This window comes from Bufo bufo, chromosome 7, assembly GCF_905171765.1.
Source record: "Bufo bufo chromosome 7, aBufBuf1.1, whole genome shotgun sequence".
Lineage (NCBI taxonomy): Eukaryota > Metazoa > Chordata > Amphibia > Anura > Bufonidae > Bufo > Bufo bufo.
In genome coordinates, this window is record NC_053395.1 from 147,252,568 (window position 1) to 147,270,809 (window position 18,242).

Below are 18,242 nucleotides of genomic sequence, written 5' to 3' on the forward strand. Positions count from 1 at the left end.
GTCAGCCGAAAAATTGGGAAAACTTTGAAAGTAAGGGCTATTTGACCATGAAGGAGAGTGATGGGGTGCTGCGCCAGATGACCTGGCCTCCACAGTCACCGGACCTGAACCCAATCGAGATGGTTTGGGGTGAGCTGGACCGCAGAGTGAGGGCAAAAGGGCCAACAAGTGCTAAGCATCTCTGGGAACTCCTTCAAGACTGTTGGAAAACCATTTCAGGGGACTACCTCTTGAAGCTCATCAAGAGAATGCCAAGAGTGTGCAAAGCAGTAATCAAAGCAAAAGGTGGCTACTTTGAAGAACCTAGAATATGACATATTTTCAGTTGTTTCACACTTGTTTTTTATGTATATAATTCCACATGTGTTAATTCACAGTTTTGATGCCTTCATAGTCATAAAAATAAAGAAAACTCTTTGAATGAGAAGGTGTGTCCAAACTTTTGGTCTGTACTGTATGTATGTAATAGAGGTATGAACCTATCTATATGCGTATTTTCAAAAACATTTTGTATTTTTACTTTTAATTTATTGATTGTCCATTTATTGATTACAATTTCATATGTTCTTATATCTGTGTTCTCTTTCAAGGATGTTATTGGGTGGTGGGGAGGGATGGGGGCCTCCCACGGAGGAGAGATCGAGGTGCTGGTAGTACAGCCTGACCTCGATGTCTCGTCCATGAAGGGCACCCACCCCAGATCTACAGGAAACCAAAGAGTTCCATTTCAGCATTAAGTCCATTTGGAATTTGGGTCTCAAACTCGAAGATTCTTCTTTATTCTACTCTTGACATTTGTGCTATGTGGTTACCTCCCCTACATTGTCTTTTACCTTTTTTCAAAGCTGCAAAGGTAAGTACTGTTGGATCTTTATTATGCGAGTCTTTGAAGTAGTTTGATAGAGAATGTTGTTTAAAGCCTTTTTGTGAAGTAACGATATAGTGCCTTTTTGCTACAATGTGGGTTTTATGATATGTGGTGCTATTATACATACATTTCATTATTGCTACCTATGTTGCTGTTATAATTTTCTTACACTAGGTGGGGGGGCATCTTATTTTGCTATGGGGCCCTATAAATCATAGTTACACCTCTGTCTGGAAGTGTTTGATCCATATTTTATTGTAATGATGTTTCTTGGGGTTCTAAGACCTAACAAGTGATAATTGATATATCTATTGTACTAAATATGGCTTGTATATGTCAACTAAAATCTTTTGAATGAATAACATTATGATTGGCCAGACCTAGATCACCTTGGCTATTTCTGCCAGCACCAGCGCCACACCTAGATTTGTTCCAGGTATTGCAGGTCAGTTTCATTGATGTGAATTTGTTTGGGCCGCAATACCATAAACATCCTGTGGATAGGAGTGGCACTGTTTGTGGCCGAAAGTGTAAAACCTTGAGAAACGTGTGGTGGCTCACCTGTTGTGACAAATGGTTTAAGTGCTCTGCTAAAAAAAAAAAAAAAAAGGTTTTCCCTAAGAACCCTGTGAAATCAGATAATGTAAATAGTTGCGTATAGCAGGTACTCTTCCATCCAGAACTGTACCGGTATACTCCACAAACCGGAGGTATAATAAAAGGGTGTATATCCCAATAAATAATTGGTTAGGTGTATTGACCTCTAGAATAGATTAAGCAATGTATAAATTCATGGAAAGATTTTTGCATACATAAAATTAAAAAAAAAATATATATATATATATATTATTTATTACAGTAATTAAAATGGAATAAAATAAAGAGATAAAAATATAAAGTATAAAATATTCCGGATCAATTAATTAATAATTAAGATTCAATAAGTCCGTACACAGGAATAAATATATCTATCTACACTCACCTAAAGAATTATTAGGAACACCTGTTCTATTTCTCATTAATGCAATTATCTAGTCAACCAATCACATGGCAGTTGCTTCAATGCATTTTGGGGTGTGGTCCTGGTCAAGACAATCTCCTGAACTCCAAACTGAATGTCAGAATGGGAAAGAAAGGTGATTTAAGCAATTTTGAGCGTGGCATGGTTGTTGGTGCCAGACGGGCCGGTATGAGTATTTCACAATCTGCTCAATTACTGGGATTTTCACGCACAACCATTTCTAGGGTTTACAAAGAATGGTGTGAAAAGGGAAAAACATCCAGTATGTGGCAGTCCTGTGGGCAAAAATGCTTTGTGGATGCTAGAGGTCAGAGGAGAATGGGCCGACTGATTCAAGCTGATAGAAGAGCAACGTTGACTGAAATAACCACTCGTTACAACCGAGGTATGCAGCAAAGCATTTGTGAAGCCACAACACGCACAACCTTGAGGCGGATGGGCTACAACAGCAGAAGACCCCACCGGGTACCACTCATCTCCACTACAAATAGGAAAAAGAGGCTACAATTTGCACGAGCTCACCAAAATTGGACTGTTGAAGACTGGAAAAATGTTGCCTGGTCTGAGTCTCGATTTCTGTTGAGACATTCAAATGGTAGAGTCCGAATTTGGCGTAAACAGAATGAGAACATGTATCCATCCTCTGATGGCTACTTCCAGCAGGATAATGCACCATGTCACAAAGCTCGAATCATTTCAAATTGGTTTCTTGAACATGACAATGAGTTCACTGTACTAAAATGGCCCCCACAGTCACCAGATCTCAACCCAATAGAGCATCTTTGGGATGTGGTGGAACGGGAGCTTCGTGCCCTGGATGTGCATCCCTCAAATCTCCATCAACTGCAAGATGCTATCCTATCAATATGGGCCAACATTTCTAAAGAATGCTATCAGCACCTTGTTGAATCAATGCCACGTAGAATTAAGGCAGTTCTGAAGGCAAAAGGGGGTCCAACACCGTATTAGTATGGTGTTCCTAATAATTCTTTAGGTGAGTGTATATATTACATTGGAAAATCATTGTTCAGTGATTGTGGAAAAATAAATAATATAATAAAGAATAAAAAATGAAAACTGAAAAATTTTAAGATGCACTAAGTCTAGTGTTTAAAAAACATAAAGAAACAATAATAATAATTTGAGTCCAGTGATTGTGAAAAAAATTATTAGAGTACATCAAAAAGTGATAAGAAGAGTTATAAAAGTATGATTTGAATATACTGGTGTGATCAGTGGATAATACAAACTCTGTAGTAGTGATGGTTGATATCGCAATAGTATTATAAAAATGGTAATTAAATTGTTTTTCTGAATCTTTGGGTATTTATTGTATCAAATGATAGTATTTTGTATCATTCAGAATATTTTATGTTGGCTACTATGTAGCTGGATTACCGTACTGTTGTTCTGCTGCACACTCCTCCCTGGCTGTGTTCTTTCAGCGCTGAGTGGGTTGGCGTCCCACGTGTTTGGCGCGCTTTTACTCCTGAATTATAACTGCAGGCTGTATGGATTGCTGGGTAATTGGGTTGCTACAGGTTGTGATTCTATGTGGGGGTTGTAGGAATCTCACCCCTTCGGGGATTGTAGGAATCTCACCCCGATTTCTAGCCAGGCTGTGTTCTGCAGCCGGATATAAGAACATTTCATATGTTCTTATATATTTGTTCTCTTTCAAGGATGTTATTAGGTGGTGTGGAGGGATGGGGGCCTCCCACGGAGGAGAGATTGAGGTGCTGGTAGTACAGCCTGACCTCGATGTCTCGTCCATGAGGGGCGCCCACCCCAGATCTACAGGAAACCAAAGAGTTCCATTTCAACATTAACTCCATTCGGAATTAGGGTCTCAAACCTGAAGATCCTTCTTTATTCTACTCTTGACATTTGTGCTATGTGGTTACCTCCCCTCCATTCTCTTTTAACTTTTTCCAAAGCTGCAAAGGTAAGTACTGTTGGATCTTTATTATGCCAGTCTTTGAAGTGTTTTGATAGAGAAAGTTGTTCAAAGCATTTTTTTATATTGTTAATATATTCTGATAGTCTCTTTTTTAGTGTTCTCTTAGTTCTGCCAATGTATTGTTTATTGCACTGCCATTGTAGGATCTAAATCACATCTGTAGAATGGCATGTTAGATTCTCTTCTATTTCTAGACTAAAGGAGTTTGTTGTGGATTGTACAATGGTAGTCTTTTTTGGGAACTTGGTAATTTTGCATCCACTACAGGTTGTGAATCGGAAGAAACCCCTCAGATGTAACTAGTTATGTGTAATTTCTTTTGTACTTTGGTGCAACTTTTATGGCAAGGTTGGGTGCCTTAGTGTACGTTATTTGGGGAGTTTTGGTTAGTAATGGTTCTATTGTTTTATCTTGTAACATATGATGCCAATGTTTATTTATAATATCTTTTATTTTTTGTACTGGTTATTGAATGGGAGTATAATGTAAACTATCATCTTTGTCTTCCTTATTCTCTTTGTTACTGAAAAATGGATTCCTATCCATATTCCTTACTTGATTTAAGGATGCCTCTAATAGTTCTGTTGGGTATTCTTTCATCAAAAATTGCTCTTTCATTATTTGTCCTCCTTTTTAAAATGTGTCGTTTCTTGTGCAGTTGCGTTTTAGTCTCCTAAATTGTCTGGTTGGTATATTAGTTAGCCATCTTGAAAGGTGGCAACTTGAGAAAAGAATATGACTGTTTTTCATTACAGGTTTTTGATAAGTTAAAAAAAAATATATGTATTGAGGCTCACCCAGCCTAAATCATGCAGTGGTGCTACAAGAACTAAATTGACCCGCCTAGTCAACAAGGGATAAAAATACTCAAATGTGATATAGTCCGAGCACTCGCATACGGGCATATGGAACAAATATCATTAATGTAAATAAAAACATTTAATAAACACCAGAATACGATACAATATAAAAGCTAGAAGCAAAATGAACAGAAGCAAAATAAAAAAGCTAGAATATAAAAGCTAGGCTAGCTCCTAGGAATTATTCCCCTAAGAAATATACTTTCAAGCACAAGCACTATATATAGAATATATCTCCAACCAAGCCCCCCTAATCGGAGTTTCATAATCTGAGTTTTATTTTTTGCTTCTGTTCATGTTGTTTTTTCTAGCTTTTATATTGTATCTTATTCTGGTGTTTATTAAATGTTTTTATTTACATTAATGATATTCGTTCCATATGCCCGTCAGCGAGTGCTCAGACTATATCACATTTCAGGATTTTGATAAGTGTTGCATATTAAAGGGGTTATCCCATCTTAGACAATGGGGGCATATCGCTAGGATATGCCCCCATTGTCTGATAGGTGCGGGTCCCACCTCTGGGACCCGCACCTACAACGAGAACGGAGCCAGGGAGAGTTGTGGCTGGAGGACCCCGGGTTTTCCAGGGTCCGTCCACCACCAGGCACAGCTCCCCGCCTCTCCCATTGAAGTGAATGGGAGCGCACCGCGCATGCACGGCCAACGCTCCCATTCATTTCTATGGGGCCGACGGAAATAGCCGAGCCAGCTCTCGGCTATTTTCAGCGGCTCCATAGAAATGAACGGAGGGTGGCTGCACATGCGCAGTGCGCCCTCCTCCACTTTCTCCGCTCCGTTCTCCTTGTAGGTGCAGGTCCCAGCGGTGGGACCCGCACCTATCAGACAATGGGGGCATATCCTAGCGATATGCCCCCATTGTCTAAGATGGGATAACCCCTTTAATTGTCTATTTTGTATTTTAATTGTTATGTCCAAAAAGTCTTCTTGTTCTCTACTTGTGTTTACTGTATAATTCAGATTTATATTGTTGTTATTAATTTCTTTCATAAATACTTGTAGTTGTTCTTCTGTATCTTGCCAGAGGAAAATTATGTCATCGATATATCTTCTTCCCATTGTGCCATGAATAAATTCGCGTAGCTCGGGGCAAATCTGGTGCCCATGGCGTTCCCTCTTTTTTGTATGTAAAAATCTGATTCATAATAGAAGTAGTTGCATGATAGTACATATTTAATTCCATCTAATATTAATTCAATTTGTTCATCTAATAACTGACCATTTTTTTGTCATCTGTTTTGTAGGGCTGCAATGCCTTGAGAGTGGTCAATGATTGTATAGAGTGAGTTTTAACATCCATAGTTCCTATTATTCAATGTTGTTCAATTTTCAATTGTTCCAATATTGTAATAATTTCTGTTGTGTCTTTGATATATGAGGGTATTTTCTTTACTATTGGCTGTAGGATTCTATGTATTGTGATAAATTAGATGAAACTGACCTGATGCCCGAAATAATTGGCCTTCCTGGTGGTTTTAATGGATTTTTGTGGATTTTTGGTATGCAATAAAACACCGGAATTCTTTGTTGTGTATTAGCGATAAATTTGTATTCTGTTTCTAATCAAATCCCTTTATCTAGGGCTTTATTGCATAATTATATTAATTCACCTGAAAATTCTATAATAGGGTTTTTTTTCAAAAATTCATATGTTGTTTTGTCTGATAGTTGTCTTTTACACTCATCCTTATATTCTTCAAAATTTTGGATGACAATAGCTCCGCCTTTGTCTGCTGGTCTTATTGTTATGTTTTCCGATTTCTGTAATTATTTAATTGCTGATATTTCTTTTTTGGATTAATTACTTTTAGATGTATTGATTTTAAGTTTTCTAAGATCTGTTTCTACACACTTTCTAAATGTTGCAATCTCTTGTCCAATTTCATTTTTGGGATATTTTTTAGATTTAAATTTTAGCTCTTTGTGTTTGTATATTGAGGAGCTAATGGCTGAATTAAGAATTGGGTTTTTAATATAATATTTTTTTAAACAGATTCTCCTTATATTTTTCAATTCCGAAGTATAAAATTTGTCTAAATTGTTTGTGGGGGCAAATTTTAGGCCTTTGTTTATTAGTCTAGTTTGAGCTTCTGTTAATGTAGTAGTACTTAAATTCACTATTGCATTGTCTTCTAGTGTCGTGTGTAATTTTTTCTGTGATTTTATCCCCCCTTTGTCCTCTCAGTATCTTTTTCCGCCGTTGTATGTTTGTGTTCTGTAATTCTGTGTTTGGCCTTGTGGTTGTTTTTCTTGTTGTTGGTGATATGTGTTGTATGTATTCCTTGTTGTTCTTGTCGGTGATATGTTCCCCCTTTCTTTGTTGTTGTATTCATTGTGTCTGTATCTCAAATTGTACCTGTTTATTAGTGATTGTGATTGGTGTCATTTCCTCTCTATTGATTGTGGTTGTGTCTGTCTGTCGAATCCTTGGTCTGTAACCAAGGATAATATATGTCTGTAATAATATATATATATATTTTTATTTTATGTATGCAAAAATCTTTCCATGAATTTGGACATTGCTTAATATATTCTAGAGGTCAATACACCTAACTAATTAGTTATTGGGATATACAGTTGCAAGAAAAAGTATGTGAACCCTTTGGAATAATATGGATTTCTGCACAAATTGGTCATAAAATGTGATCTGATCTTTATCTAAGTCACAACAATAGACAATCACAGTCTGCTTAAACTAATAACACACAAATATTTAAATGTTACCATGTTTTAATTGAACACACCATGTAAACATTCACAGTGCAGGTGGAAAAAGTATGTGAACCCCTAGACTAATGACATCTCCAAGAGCTAATTGGAGCAAGGTGTCAGCCAACTGGAGTCCAATCAATGAGATGAGATTGGAGGTGTTGGTTACAGCTGCCCTGCCCTATAAAAAACACACACCAGTTCTGGGTTTGCTTTTCACAAGAAGCATTGCCTGATATGAATGATGCCTCGCACAAAAGAGCTCTCAGAAGACCTACGATTAAGAATTGTTGACTTGCATAAAGCTGGAAAGGGTTATAAAAGTAGTTCCAAAAGCCTTGCTGTTCATCAGTCCACGGTAAGACAAATTGTCTATAAATGGAGAAAGTTCAGCACTGCTGCTACCCTCCCTAGGAGTGGCCGACCTGTAAAGATGAGCACAGTCCAGACTGCTCAATGAGGTGAAGAAGAATCCTAGAGTGTCAGCTAAAGACTTACAAAAGTCTCTGGCATATGCTAACATCCCTGTTAGCGAATCTACGATACGTAAAACACTAAACAAGAATGGATTTCATGGGAGGATACCACAGAGGAAGCCCCTGCTGTCCAAAAAAAACATTGCTGCACGTTTACAGTTTGCACAAGAGCACCTGGATGTTCCATAGCAGTACTGGCAAAATATTCTGTGGACAGATGAAACCAAAGTTGAGTTGTTTGGAAGAAACACACAACACTATGTGTGGAGAAAAAGAGGCACAGCACACCAACATCAAAACCTCATCCCAACTGTGAAGTATGGTGGTGGGGGCATCATGGTTTGGGGCTGCTTTGCTGCGTCAGGGCCTGGACGGATTGCTATCATCGAAGGAAAAATGAAGACATTTTGCAGGAGAACTTAAGGCCATCTGTCCACCAGCTGAAGCTCAACAGAAGATGGGTGTTGCAACAGGACAACGACCCAAAGCATAGCAGTAAATAAACAACAGAATGGCTTAAACAGAAGAAAATACGCCTTCTGGAGTGGCCCAGTCATGACCTCAACCCGATTGAGATGCTGTGATATGACCTCAAGAAAGCGGACATCAGACATCCCAAGAATATTGGGACATCCCAAGAATATTGCTGAGCTGACATCCCAAGAATATTGCTGAACTGAAACAGTTCTGTAAAAGGAATGGTCAAGAATTACTCCTGACCGTTGTGCACGTCTGATCTGCAACTACTGGAAATGTTTGGTTGAAGTTATTGCTGCCAAAGGAGGTTCAACCAGTTATTAAATCCAAGGGTTCACATACTTTTTCCACCTGCACTGTGAATGTTTACATGGTGTGTTCAATAAAAACATGGTAACATTTAATTCTTTGTGTGTTATTAGTTTAAGCAGACTGTCATTGTCTATTGTTGTGACTTAGATGAAGATCAGATCACATTTTATGACCAATTTGTGCAGAAATCCATATAATTCCAAAGGGTTCACATACTTTTTCTTGCAACTGTACACCCTTTTATTATACCTCTGGTTTGTGGAGTATACCAGTACAGTTCTGGATGGTAGAGTGCCTGCTATACACAACTATTTACATTTTCTTAAAGTGTAAAACCTAATTGTGGACAACACTTCGGGCACCAGTCTATAGAAGCTTAGCTTCCATTCACGTGAATGTGAGCTAAGCTGCAGTACCAGGGTATGGCCACTACACAGTGTATAGAGCTGTTTGCCTCCAGCAACATACACAGCACAGCTTCCAGCACTGCGGCAGCCCAAAATAACTAATCGGCAGATGTGGGGGGTGTCAGAAACCACCAATCTGATATTGATTACCTATCCTGACGCAGTCTGGGGCCGATCCACATACTGGACTGTAATATAGCACTTGTCTGGGGGCACTTAAAACATATATCACAATAAAAAGAGCCTATAAAAGAAATCTATAAATAATCTATAAATCTAGAAATATCTATAGCCTGAAGAACCCAAGTCTGGTTCAGTTGAACCACAGAAGATCTGGACTGTTTTTACGGCAGTCTGAAAGCAACCTTATTTCTAATTTTGAAACGTAATTCAGAATCCCTGAATCTGGTTGGGAGTTATAATGAAGCATTGATCGATTGTTTGTCCTGGAAAGTGTTACAGCTGACAACTTCTATATTTATACTATACAAATGAGACATTTGAGACTAGCCATACATTTCATACCTGACCCAGGGACTGTGCCTGCCTCTCATGAGTTGTGAGACCTTTTAGGGGATATAGCTTAACTTAAACAGATTAATGTGCCCCCCCCCCCCATTATTTTTCAAGATGGTATTTAAAGGCACCTTTCACACAAGCGAGAATTCCACGCAGGTGCAATGCGTGATGCGAACGCATTGCACCCGCACGGAATCTAGACCCATTCATTTCAATGGGTTTGTGTACATGAGCGGTGGTTTTCACGCATCACTTTTGCGTTGCGTGAAAATCGCTGCATGTTCTATATTCTGCGATTTTTACGCAACGCAGGCCCCATAGAAGTGAATGGGGCTGCGTGAAAATCACATCGCATCCGTGCAATAAAAACTGAACAACTGAACGCGATCGCGCAGTTTTCAATGGACGCATCCACAACGCATCCGGACATAATCCGGACATGCTCGTCTGCAAGGGGCCAAAGGGGCATACATTGCAAGAAATGCACATTCAAGGTGGAGACCTTTCCATTCTTTGCAAATAGAATTTATGTGTACTATGGAAATACATTTTTAGGTATGATAAAATACAGTAAGATCCATACTGTATTTTGTTGCCATCTCTGCAAGCTGGTAAGTGCTGTCCTTGTGGACAACTTATTGTTAAAGCTGTGATATCACAATGGGAGTGATCACATAATGTGACGCTGGACAACATGTTATCAAACAGTGATGACATCAGACCATGGGCGCCCCAGTGACTGCTGGCATGAGAATAGTATGAATGTGAGAGGTAAGGCTACTATCGCATCTGCGGCCGGGTGTTCTGGCCACCAGGTTCGGCAGGCAATGCCAGGAAGTGACCGGACTAAAAATGCTGCTCCAGCTGATTCTCTGCATACTTGTTGGGTAGCGGCCGGATCTCTGCTGAGCCCTATTATAGTCAATGGGGTCGGGAGGACAAGCGGCAGTATCTTGTGAAGCAGCCGCAGGTGTGAAAGTGTATAGGAACACCTTTTGTTATTGTTGTTTTAGAAATGTTGATCTAAGTTAAATACATTTAATGATTGGTAAGCCCCATTAAAAATGTAAAAACATAAGGCTGGTACTATAGGTGCATATAACAAAAATCACTGAAAAAGGTCACATCTTTATCAGAAGTTTTTTGTACTTTTAACTCTTGTTGTCTAGGTTTTCTTTTTCACTTACTATATAAGTATTCTATTAATTAGGGAAATCAAAAGTGCAATAAGAATGTGACCAGGACGTTACCTCTTCAAGTAATGAACTAAGTACTTAACTGGTAAAAGGCTGAGCGGTTAGTATTTGATGAGCTGCATGCTGAGGGGGATGAGTAAGTCCTTTTTGTTGGTGATTTTTATTGACTGGTAAATTTATAGTAGACAAAAGTCTTTCTACTTTACATGTGTAATAACCATCAGATCATTATTAGTATTTTGAGGTTGCAGCTCAACCGAACAGTGTGCTTTTACAGTTTACAGTGCTTTTACAGCTGGTCATACACATTACATTTATGTCCCAAACCCAACATCTAATGTGTATATGGGCCTCAGACTTTCCCCTATGGCAAATGTTAGGGACTTATGGGTCAGGCATGTTGAAATTTGTTTTTGGGGTAATAAGCCACAACCCAGAAGTGCTTGGCAGAGGCCTTCTCTCCTCTCCTGCCACAACACATGCCATGTTAAGCATCAGGAGAGATAGCCCTACATCTCTGTTGTGTCCATGTTTTTTACATGTGGATATCATGATGAAACTGAGACATAAGAGACATGGGGGGAAGGGGGATTCATAATTGCAGGTGTGTATGGGGCCATTTTTAAGACTAGCGTTGCTTTACGCACCTGCACTAAATTTATGAAGATGACGCTAAGTTTTATTAAATTTGTCACGTGTGATGTGGTATCGCTACTGTCAGTGAAAGTACTTGGGGGGGGGGGGGTTGCGTGGCATGGAGATGCAACTTATTTTTTTAAAAGTCACACATCATAAATGAGTAGAGTTGAGCGAACACCTGGATGTTCGGGTTCGAGAAGTTCGGCCGAACTTCCCGGAAATGTTCGGGTTCGGGATCCGAACCCGAACCGAACTTCGTCCTGAACCCGAACCCCATTGAAGTCAATGGGGACCCAAACTTTTCGGCACTAAAAAGGCTGTAAAACAGCCCAGGAAAGAGCTAGAGGGCTGCAAAAGGCAGCAACATGTAGGTAAATCCCCTGCAAACAAATGTGGATAGGGAAATTAATTAAAATAAAAATAAAAAATAAAAATTAACCAATATCAATTGGACAGAGGTCCCATAGCAGAGAATCTGGCTTCACGTCAGCAGAGAATCAGTCTCTTCATGCCATAGCAGAGAATCTGGCTTCATGTCAGCAGAGAATCAGTCTCTTCATGCCATAGCAGAGAATCTGGCTTCATGTCAGCAGAGAATCAGTCTTCATGTCATAGCAGAGAATCAGGCTTCACGTCACCCACCACTGGAACAGGCCACTGTCAAATATTTAGGCCCAGGCACCCAGGCAGAGGAGAGAGGTCCCGTAACAGAGAATCTGGCTTCATGTCAGCACAGAATCAGTCTTCATGTCATAGCAGAGAATCAGGCTTCACGTCACCCACCACTGGAAGAGGCCACTGTCACACATTTAGGCCCTGGCACCCAGACAGAGGAGAGAGGTCCCGTAACAGAGAATCTGGCTTCATGTCAGCACAGAATCAGTCTTCATGTCATAGCAGAGAATCAGGCTTCACGTCACCCACCACTGGAACAGGCCACTGTCACATATTTAGGCCCCGGCACCCAGACAGAGGAGAGAGGTCCCGTAACAGAGAATCTGGCTTCATGTCAGCACAGAATCAGTCTTCATGTCATAGCAGAGAATCAGGCTTCACGTCACCCACCACTGGAACAGGCCACTGTCACATATTTAGGCCCAGGCACCCAGGCAGAGGAGAGAGGTCCCGTAACAGAGAATCTGGCTTCATGTCAGCACAGAATCAGTCTTCATGTCATAGCAGAGAATCAGGCTTCACGTCACCCACCACTGGAACAGGCCACTGTCACATATTTAGGCCCCGGCACCCAGACAGAGGAGAGGGTCATTCAACTTTGGGTTGCCCCGCAATATAATGGTAAAATGAAAATAAAAATAGGATTGAATGAGGAAGTGCCCTGGAGTACAATAATATATTGTTAAGGAGAGGTAGTTAATGTCTAATCTGCACAAGGGATGGACAGGTCCTGTGGGATCCATGCCTGGTTCATTTTTATGAACATCAGCTTGTCCACATTGGCTGTAGACAGGCGGCTGCGTTTGTCTGTAATGACGCCCCCTGCCGTGCTGAATACACGTTCAGACAAAACGCTGGCCACCGGGCAGGCCAGCACCTCCAAGGCATAAAAGGCTAGCTCTGGCCACGTGGACAATTTGGAGACCCAGAAGTTGAATGGGGCCGAACCATCAGTCAGTACGTGGAGGGGTGTGCACAGGTACTGTTCCACCATGTTAGTGAAATGTTGCTCCTGCTAACACGTTCCGTATCAGGTGGTGGTGCAGTTAGCTGTGGCGTGGAGACAAAACCTTTCCACATCTCTGCCATGCTAACCCTGCCCTCAGAGGAGCTGGCCGTGACACAGCTGCGTTGGCGACCTCTTGCTCCTCCTCTGCCTTCGCCTTGGGCTTCCACTGGTTCCCCTGTGACATTTGGGAATGCTCTCAGTAGCGCGTCTACCTACGTGCGCTTGTACTCGCGCATCTTCCTATCACGCTCCAGTGTAGGAAGTAAGGTGGGCACATTGTCTTTGTACCGGGGATCCAGCAGGGTGGCAACCCAGTAGTCCGCACACGTTAAAATGTGGGCAACTCTGCTGTCATTGCGCAGGCACTGCAGCATGTAGTCGCTCATGTGTGCCAGGCTGTCCAGAGTTAAGGAGAAGCTGTCCTCTGTGGGAGGCGTATCGTCATCGTCCTGTGTTTCCCCCCAGCCACGCACCAGTGATGGGCCCGAGCTGCTTTGGGTGCCACCCCGCTGTGAACATGCTTCATCCTCATCCTCCTCCACCTCCTCCTTATCCTCGTCCTCCAGTAGTGGGCCCTGTCTGGCCACATTTGTACCTGGCCTCTGCTGTTGCAAAAAACCTCCCTCTGAGTCACTTCGAAGAGACTGGCCTGAAAGTGCTAAAAATGACCCCTCTTCCTCCTGGGCCACCTCCTCTTCCATCATCGCCCTAAGTGTTTTCTCAAGGAAACATAGAAGTGGTATTGTAACGCTGATAACGGCGTCATCGCCACTGGCCATGTTGGTGGAGTACACGAAACAGCGCAACAGGGCACACAGGTCTTGCATGGAGGCCCAGTCATTGGTGGTGAAGTGGTGCTGTTCCGCAGTGCGACTGACCCGTGCGTGCTGCAGCTGAAACTCCACTATGGCCTGCTGCTGCTCGCACAGTCTGTCCAGCATGTGCAAGGTGGAGTTCCACTTGGTGGGCACGTCGCATATGAGGCGGTGACCGGGAAGGCCGAAGTTACGCTGTAGCGCAGACAGGCGAGCAGCGGCAGGGTGTGAACGCCGGAAGCGCGAACAGACGGCCCGCACTTTATGCAGCAGCTCTGACATGTCGGGGTAGTTGCGAATGAACTTCTGCACCACCAAATTCAGCACATGCGCCAGGCAAGGGATGTGCGTCAAACCGGCTAGTCCCAGAGCTGCAACGAGATTTGCCCATTATCGCACACCACCAGGCCGGGCTTGAGGCTCACCGGCAGCAACCACTCGTCGGTCTGTTGTTCTATACCCTGCCACAACTCCTGTGCGGTGTGGGGCCTGTCCCCCAAACATATGAGTTTCAGAACGGCCTGCTGACGTTTACCCCGGGCTGTGCTGAAGTTGGTGGTGAAGGATGAGCAGGTGGAAGAAGAGGAGGAGGAAGCTGAGTAGGAGGAGGAGGAGACAGGAGGCAAAGAATGTTGCCCTGCGATCCTTGGCGGCGGAAGGACGTGCGCCAAACAGCTCTCCGCCTGGGGCCCAGCCGCCACTACATTTACCCAGTGTGCAGTTAGGGAGATATAGCGTCCCTGGCCGTGCTTACTGGTCCACGTATCTGTGGTTAGGTGGACCTTGCCACAGATGGCGTTGCGCAGTGCACACTTGATTTTATCGGACACTTGGTTGTGCAGGGAAGGCACGGCTCTCTTGGAGAAGTAGTGCCGGCTGGGAACAACATACTGTGGGACAGCAAGCGACATGAGCTGTTTGAAGCTGTCTGTGTCCACCAGCCTAAATGACAGCATTTCATAGGCCAGTAGTTTAGAAATGCTGGCATTCAGGGCCAGGGATCGAGGGTGGCTAGGTGGGAATTTACGCTTTCTCTCAAATGTTTGTGAGATGGAGAGCTGAACGCTGCCGTGTGACATGGTTGGGATGCTTGGTGACGCAGGTGGTGGTGTTGGTGGTACATCCCATGTTTGCTGGGCGGCAGGTGCCAACGTTCCTCCAGAGGCGGAGGAAGAGGCCGAGGCTGCAGCAGCAGAAGAGGCCGAGGCGGCAGCAGCAGAAGAGGTAGCAGGGGGAGCCTGAGTGACTTCCTTGTTTTTAACCACCTCCGGACCGCTGTACGCAGATTCGCGTTCCGGAGGTGGCAGCGCTGCGCGCAATCAAGCATATACGCGTCATCTCGCGAGACGCGAGATTTCGCTCAAAGCCGGCCGGCGCATGCGCATCGCGGGCCGGCAAAATTCAAAGAACAAGTTCGTCACCAGCCTGCCAGCAACGATCATTGGCTGGCAGGCTGGCGATTTTCAAAAAATCCAATCAAAAGTCATATAACAGATCATATTAGTAAATATGATCTGTTATATGGCTTGTCTGCTCCTGTGCTGGTCCTTTTCGTCGGTTGGATCCAGCACAGGAGCAGACTGAACTGTGAGTACACCAAACACTACACCTTAGCCCCAGATCACCCCCCTGCACCCCAATTAACCCTTTGATCACCCCTTTGATCGTCCCTGTCAATCACTAGTGAAAGGAAAAAAAGTGATCAGTGTAAACTGTCACTTTTTTTTTTTCACTGGTATTGGCTGTTAGGTTTTAGGGATAGTTTAGGCCCCTTGGTTAGGTAGTTAGCGTCAGTTAGCGCCCACCCCACCGCACCGCAGTCACTTTTATTCGCTGAATAGCGTATCGCTAATCAGCATTTGTACTTTTATAGTATCTGTAAGTGATCAAAACTGATCACGGTCAGATCTATAATAGTATTAGTGTCACTTTAGTTCGCCCTCCACCCAAAACGCAGCGTTTGCCCGATCAGGCCTGATCGGTCGCCCACACGTGCGTTCACCCACGCCCGCCCCACCGCAGTGACAAAAAATATATATTTTTTGATCACTGCACATTCATTTTACACGCACTGCGGCGATAAAAAAATCAGTTTTGATATTTTTTATCAACCGCAGCGGCCTCCGGTACTTCGCTAGCCTCCCCTTTGTAAGACAGGCTTGCTTTTTTTCTTGGGTAGTGTCAGGGAATACCCCTAAATTTAGTAGTCCAAATGTCAAACAGGGGGTATTCTTCTGAAGAGGCCTACAGGATTCTGACCCAGTCGGATGAGGAGTGGGAACCCTCATCTGACGAATCTAGCGGGTCAGAATATGAACCTGTGGAAAGCAGTGGCTCTCTGACCCAAAGTTCGGACGAGGAGGTGGAGGTCCCTGGCAGCACCAGGCGTACCCGGCCCCGTGTCGCTAGACCACAGGTTATGCAGGATCCGCTTCAAGAGCAGCAGAGTGGGGCTGTCGCTGCCGGATCACGTGGTGAGGCATACACCAGCAGCGCAGCCCTCCCTGGACCTAGTACCAGCACTGCCGTACAACATGGTGACGTGGCGAGCATCAGAAGGGCAGTTGAAGCTGGTACGGTGGCACGTGCACTAGTTACCCCGTCGCAGCCACCGCACAGACAGGCCCGTAGAGCCCCTAGAATCCCTGAGGTGCTGGCAAACCCTGATTGGCAGTCACCAACTTCAGCCGCACCTGTAGTTCCCCCTTTCACCGCCCAGTCTGGAGTTCGGGTTGAGACAGCTCAAATCGGTTCGGCCCTGGGATTTTTTGAGCTGTTCTTGACTGCGGAGCTCTTGGACTTAGTCATGGCAGAGACAAACTGGTATGCCACACAATTTATATCCGCCAACCCGGGAAGCTTTTATGCCCAGCCTTTCCGGTGGAAATGTCACGAGGGTATCTAGAGCCACGTCTGACTCCGTTATACCCGGGGTCAGGAGGTCGCAGCGGGTGGCTGCGCGCTCTATATCTAAAGATCACGTTGTTTCTTAGTGATTGTTTTCTGTGTTTGCCTTGCTTTCCTTTTTGTCTCAATCAGGGATCCGTAGCTTCTCCTCCTCAGCTGTTTTTTGTCTGCCACTCCCAACCTCCTTATATTCTCCCCTCCGGATCCCTGTTGGGCTTCTTGTTGTCTCCTGTTGTCGCCCACCTGGGATTATATGTTAAGTTTGTATTGTCTGTCCTTCCCTTGGTGTTTCCCTTTAGAGCTAGCGGTGCGGACTAGTGTTCCCACCGCCCTGTTCACTATCTAGGGCTCAGCTTAGGGAAAGCCAGGGCTTTAGGCACGTGATCGGCGTACGGGTGAGGAACCCGTCTAGGGACGTCAGGGCAGCCAGGTGCCAGCCGCTTGGTCAGGGCCTTCCTTGTTCCCTCCCTCTGTGTCACGTATGTGATAGTCACGCCGACCATGATATTATAACTGGCCTTTACTTTTAGAGAAAAAAAAAATAATTTTTTTCTTTTTGTTGTTTTTTTTTTCTCTACTTAGAATCCAATATGGATCCTATTGCTGCCTTGGCAAAACAGCTTCAAGGCCTGTCTTTGGAGGTGGCAGGATTGAAGGCGTCTGTCCTCCAACAACAGCAGCAAATGCAGCAGACCGCACCCCCAGCGGTTGCTATGGGTAACCAGGTTGTTACAGAACCCAAGGTTGTTCTTCCTGACAGATTTTCTGGGGGAAGGGACAAATTTGCAACGTTCCGTGAGGCCTGCAAATTATACTTTAAGTTGCGCCCTTACTCCTCAGGTAATGAAGAACAGCGGGTTGGGATTGTCATTTCCCTGCTTCAGGGGGACCCACAATCCTGGGCGTTCTCGTTACCCCCTGGTTCCCAGGCTCTCCGGTCAGTGGAGGGATTTTTTGGGGCTTTGGGTCTCATATATGATGACCCTGACCGAGTCGCCCTGGCTGAGTCGAAGTTACGGAGACTCCTACAGGGAGATCGGTCAGCAGAGGAATATTGCTCAGAGTTCCGTAGGTGGGCTACGGATACTCAGTGGAACGACCCGGCTCTCAGGAGTCAGTTCTGCTCTGGGTTATCTGAAAGGGTTAAGGATGCACTGGCGCTGTATGAGACCCCCCTTTCCCTTGATGCTGTTATGTCCCTCTCTATCAGAATAGATAGGCGTCTTAGGGAGAGATCGAAAATTCCTGAGCAATTGGTTACCTCTCCCAAGCAACAATTAGTCTGTACTGACTTAGATGAGCCTATGCAGCTAGGCGGAACTTCTCGTCAGGTCCGTCCTCCTGAGGTTCGCCGTAGGGGGGGGGCTTGTT